Source organism: Bombyx mori, chromosome 22 (genome assembly GCF_030269925.1).
Source record: "Bombyx mori chromosome 22, ASM3026992v2".
Classification (NCBI taxonomy): domain Eukaryota; kingdom Metazoa; phylum Arthropoda; class Insecta; order Lepidoptera; family Bombycidae; genus Bombyx; species Bombyx mori.
Genome location: NC_085128.1, coordinates 5,476,358 through 5,482,357, shown reverse-complemented (window position 1 = coordinate 5,482,357; position 6,000 = coordinate 5,476,358). Strand labels below are relative to the sequence as shown.

At 43.9% G+C, this 6,000-nt stretch overlaps 1 long non-coding RNA gene across 1 annotated transcript; it reads left to right on the top strand.

Moving 5' to 3' along the window:
* Nucleotides 1-1,048: 1,048 nt before the first annotated feature.
* On the top strand, nucleotides 1,049-3,914 carry LOC134200955 (uncharacterized). Its single transcript, XR_009976088.1, has 2 exons — nucleotides 1,049-2,293; nucleotides 2,882-3,914. It is a non-coding gene; the product is annotated as an uncharacterized LOC134200955 (long non-coding RNA).
* The last annotated feature ends 2,086 nt before the right edge of the window (nucleotides 3,915-6,000 follow it).

Sequence of the window (6,000 nt, the reverse complement as noted above, 5' to 3'; positions counted from 1 at the left end):
TACTCGTGTAGGAAGATGTCGCTGCTTCATCGGCGACTCCAGATCGCAGTAGCCACCCTGGGACAGTGGTTCCGGAAGTGGCGAATAGACATCAACCCCACGAAAAGCGCAGCGGTGCTCTTCAAAAGGGGTCGCCCTCCGAACATCACTTCGAGCATCCCACTCCGTAGTAGGCGCGCAAACACCTCCGCCGTTAGTCCCATCACTCTCTTTGGCCAGCCCATTCCGTGGGTCTCGAAGGTCAAATATCTAGGCGTCACCCTCGACAGAGGGATGACATTCCGTCCCCATATAAAAACGGTACGCGACCGCGCCGCGTTTATTCTAGGACGACTCTATCCAATGCTTTGTAGTCGAAGCAAACTGTCCCTCCGTAATAAGGTAACTCTCTACAAAACTTGTATACGCCCCGTCATGACGTATGCAAGCGTAGTGTTCGCTCACGCAGCCCGCACCAACTTGAAATCCCTTCAGGTTATTCAATCACGATTCTGCAGGATAGCCGTCGGAGCGCCTTGGTTCCTTAGGAATGTGGATCTCCACGACGACCTGGAGCTCGACTCTTTTAGTAAGTATCTACAGTCGGCATCGCTGCGCCATTTTGAGAAGGCGGCACGACATGAGAACCCTCTCATCGTAGCCGCTGGAAATTACATACCCGACCCAGTAGACCGAATGGTAAACCGTCGACGTCGCCCAAAGCACGTCATTACGGATCCTCCTGATCCATTAACGGTGCTTTTAGGCACCACAAGCACCGGTCACCGTCCTCGTCGAACCCGTCGCTTGCGACGAAGGGCTCGACGAGCGAACTAACCCATAGACACAGCCCACTGAGTTTCTCGCCGGATCTTCTCAGTGGGTCGCGTTTCCGATCCGGTGGTAGATTCTGCGAAACACTGCTCTTGCTAGGGTCAGTGTTAGCAAATCTCCGGTTGAGCCCCGCGAGCTCACCTACTAACGTTAGGGTGAAGCTGAAATAGCCTCTCAAGGCTATCAGCATAGGTAGGGAAAAAAAAAAAAAAAAAAAAAATGCGAAAAAACATTCGTTGGACTGCGCTTGCCTGGTGCACTTACTATATCCTTGTTACGTTGTGTGATTCAGTGACTGTTGTACGTACTGGTTAAAGTTGGACAAGTGTTAAAGTGAATTGTTAAGATAACATGTTGTTGATTAAATCAGGAATCAAAAAGTGACATCGTTTTACTTGGTGTTCAACAAGATAATGTCTACCCTCAAGCTTACATCAGAAGTGGGATCAGGACCCTACTCTCACTGGCGTGACGTGTTTGAACATGTTCGAAGTACAGCAAAAAAAACATGATGCAGATCAGAATACTAGTAGTGGTACGCCACAAGAGCGTGAATGCAGCATACGTAAGTCGTGTAATAACGTCTCTGTTACCTCGATGGAAGATCTGAGCCACGAAGAAATCGTCACATCTTACGTTCTGGCTCATGTTGCCCAGTTTGACTGTCGACTTCATCACATGGCATTTACTAACGGAAATACAACACGTAACAAGCTATTGCAAGAAATTAAGGCAAGTGCAAATCTCAAGTGAAACTTCGATCGCAATAATGGATCTGTCATGACGAGTGGGTAGTTCCGACACGAATCGTTTTTAAGCCAATGACTACTGCTAGAGTTACATGGCACTAGTACAGTAAACCAGGACATGAGACTGTGAATTGTCGCTGAAATTTTAGAATCTACTCGATTCAATACCAATAACACTACACGTTCGATGACTTCGGGCTCCAGCAAGCAAGCAAACAAGAAAGCAAGCAAGTTTCCGTGGGGAAGAAAAATTGACACATCTGAAGTCGTCGTGACCTGTAAGATAAGACGTCCGGTGCGTTCGTGTCTGGCGATGCGGCGATGTTCGGGTTCCGGCTGGCGGATGCAGGTTTTTCCGGTGAAGTGCGTGCTTGTGCGTGCTTGACAAGTGTTCGCGGTTGGCTTCCTCAGTGTGGGAGTAACATCGTGTAAGAGAGGTGGAACCCGTAAAATTGTAGTTTGCGTGGTGGCTGGTAAGATTTGTTGCGGTAAGAAGTTTGCATGGTGGTAAAATGTCTTGTGAGTCTGCACAGGTAGCCGGAGGTGAGACTTCCGCGGTCGCGGCCCACCCAGTCCGCGAGAACCGGGCAGATCGCCTCGACGGTACGGAGGCCGGCTGACGAGTCCGCCAAACGACGAGACCACGCCTCCAGCACGGACTGCCGATATTGGAGCCCCCGCGCTCCGGCTGCACTTGCGCTAGGGCGCGCCGCCTCGTAGGAGACTGTGAGGTATCATTGAATAACTGCGATCGCGCGCTGCCGGCGTCGCAGCGCGGCGACGTTCTCGTGGGTAAGGACGTGGCACCAGACGGGTGCTCCGTATAGTGCCATCGACCGCACGGGTACCATCACCCTGCCTATTTCTGCCGTGAAGCAGTGGTGTATTTCGGTTTGAAGGGTGGGGCAGCGGTTGTAACTAGACTGAGACCTTAGGACTTCTATCTCAAGGTGTGTGGTGCGTTTACGCTGTGGATGTCTATGGATTCCAGTAACCACTTAACACAAGGTGGGCTGTGAGCTCGCCCACACATTAATACGAAGAGCATAATCAAACGAAATTAGATACGAAGTTTAAAGGGCCGTTTAAAGTAGTTGAAGTATTGGATGGTGTCGATTTAATTTTGACTCTCACACATTCGCTTAAGGCTCGAGCTACTACTTGCCTCACAAAAATACAGCCTGCAAAACCTGAACAACCTCCTCATCCGTGGGCGCCCGGCTCTCGCCTGCAAGTCTGCTGTTACGTGTGCGGTGATGCGAGCCATGTAGCTTCTGGGTGTTCCATGCGCTACAAGAAGAAAAACAACACTGCTCCAGGTGCTGTGGCAGGTCCAACCAGAGACGTCAACGTGTGTTCCAGAGCTTCAGTGTGTTACAGATAAGTGGTTTTGGCTTCCCCTTTATGTTCCATTCAGGGTCAGAATGTAGTCTTATAAAACAAAGTCATAGTAATTTATTCAATGGTAAGCGGTTTCATGAACAAGTCACTCTTTGATCTGAAAGTAACCTAGACCAATCATGATGGCAAGAGCACTTAGGGGATATTCAACTCGTCCTTAATAGTGCACGTTGTCGAGTAACAGGGTTTACTCCAATAGAATAGACGTTTGCCGTTCAGGGTAGTTCACTTGAAATATCTTAAAGTTTCAACAGAGTGATAATCCCTCTAGATTAGATCTTGATTTAGCACGGTCGAAGACCGGCGAAAACATAAAAAAAGGGCACAAACAGAAGCTTGGTTTAGTCGAGGCAAAGCTAAAGTCAAACTCTTTTCCGCTGGGGATTTTGTTTTCGTAAGTTGACCGAAAATGTAAAGGTCCCTTCAACATTACTGCAGTTTTGGAAAACGATAGGTATAAATTGAGACATGTAAATAGTTCTAATAGAGTGTACAAATTTCCCCATGAAAACTTACGTGAAATACCTCGAGGCTCGTCAGGCCTACTAGAAATTTCTAAAAATTATAGTGACGATGACGTGACGGCGTACACAGATGGGTTAATTAATCTTGTTCATGAAACTGATCTTAATGATGACGACTCTATCACTGACAATAGAAGCGACATTTTTGTCCGCAAATAGCGATACAGCAAACATAGTCTGTGGGTAGTGATACAATGTCTGTAAGCTCAGGCACCTCAGGTGCAGGTGTTGGAAATGTAGAAAACGATGGTCGGTCTCGCACTATTTCTGAAGAAATTCCGTATAAATGTTCTGGTTTAAGAGATGTTTTAACAAACGCTACCGTACACGCAGATTAAAAAAAAAAAAAAAGAGAATTGTATGTGGCTAGAGAGATGTTAATCCGGACTAGCAAAAAAAAAAAAAAAAAAGAGAAAAAAAAAAGAAATTGTAAGTCATTGAAGGGTGTATCCGGTCCAATGACTTGGCTAAAGGGATGTTAATCCGGACTAGCAAAAAAAAAAAAAAAAGAAAAAAAAAAAAAAAGAAAAAAAAATGTGTGAAGTCATTGAAGGGTCTGTCCGGTCCAATGGCTTGGCTATAGGGATTTTCATCCGGACTAGCCACAACAATTAGCTACAGGGATTGCGATCCGGTCTAGCATTATCCGGTCCAGTTCGAAAAACTGAAGGGATAACAATTCCGATTTAAGTTAAAAGGGACATACTTACATACCTGAAGAGATTTAAATGAACTGGCCCAGGTATGTAAGCAGTCAGTATTTATAGCCAGTATAGGATTTTCTGAAGAATTATGCGAACCGAACCGTATTAGATTGTTAATATCATAGACCACGTTTTAAGTTGCATCCGTTAATGTCAGGATGAACGAATACGCTTATTGTCTACAGAACAACCATAAAAAGGCGCACGAGGACGAGCGCATGTCAGTATGGCCGTGACGGCGTTAACAATATTTCTAATAAACATCACGTGCAACAGGCGTGACTCACACAAGCCGGGTGCGCCGGCCGTGTCGTTCCACTCGTGCAACAGAAGTGACTCATAAGCCAGCTGCGCCGGCTAGTATAAAAAGGCGGTGCGTGCCTTGCGAAAAAACATTCGTTGGACTGCGCTTGCCTGGTGCACTTACTATATCCTTGTTACGTTGTGTGATTCAGTGACTGTTGTACGTACTGGTTAAAGTTGGACAAGTGTTAAAGTGAATTGTTAAGATAACATGTTGTTGATTAAATCAGGAATCAAAAAGTGACATCGTTTTACTTGGTGTTCAACAAGATAATGTCTACCCTCAAGCTTACATATATGAGTTCATTAATCATTTAACCAGGTCAGCGAGACGGTTGTAAATGTTGATTTATAAAAAGCGAGACAAAAGCTTAGTTGTAGTAGTATCTCGAAAATCACAGAAACCTTATTAAGGTTCTGAATCTCAATGTTTTAGTGTTTATCACAAATAGACATACAGTAAACATTGCAAGCAAGTATGAAATTATTGGATAATCTATCTTTAACTTAAGAATGATGTATGATAGAAATAGGTACAATTAATATAAGTTGTGTTTGCTTAGGTACTAATTAAAGATATGAGCATAATCAGTGAACCTCAAAATTTAGACTGATAGGTACTACTTAAATGTTTTTTTTTTAATTAGACTTAGACTGCTACCAAATTGTTTTGACTTTGCCTGATTTTGATTTAATTGAAACACTAGTTACACGCTTTTTAGTAAATACTAAACAACGGGGTGAGGTAAGTAGGTACTACTAAAAATGTTTTGGCAATTTTTCTTCGTGGATAAAATCATTAGAACAAATATTTTCACGCATACAATATATATCGACAACGGCTGCCATAATGACATACCTATAGTTTTTTCTAAATATTTTATTACAATTAGAACCCTTCTAAGAGTGTGAAGGTTCTATTATTGCTTCCGTTTTTAGCATTCCCGCAAAACATTAGTTAACATTATTAATAGTTACAAATTACTTATAACTGTCGTATTTCCACCACTCAACCAATCACCATCAGGTGGACCGTATGATTGTCTGCCTACACGGGCAATAATTAAATAAAAACTTCAATCCAGCACACTTCAGTCTGTTCAAAACTGCTATATTAATATAATTTCCACTCCCTACACTAGCGCGCTATCTCGGTGAGTCTTCCAACAATAATTTGTTGTTTACAGGTGAACTTTTTAACTTGTCCCCTATATAAAGTACTCCTTACCTCTACCCTCCATAGATGAAACTTTGAGTACCTATATTCACACTTGAAGAAAAACTTCTCCCATCCAACAACCTATAACAGATGGTTTAAGTTAACGTGTATACTCTCATTAATTAAACTTATTATCTCCTTCATACGTTTGATGGCCTAGTAACACAAGATCGTCATGATAATCGCCTTATCGTAGCCGCCGCTGACTACTCCCCGAATCCTGATCATGCAGGAGCCAGTCACCGTCGACGCCCTAGACACGTCCTTACGGATCCATCAGATCCAAT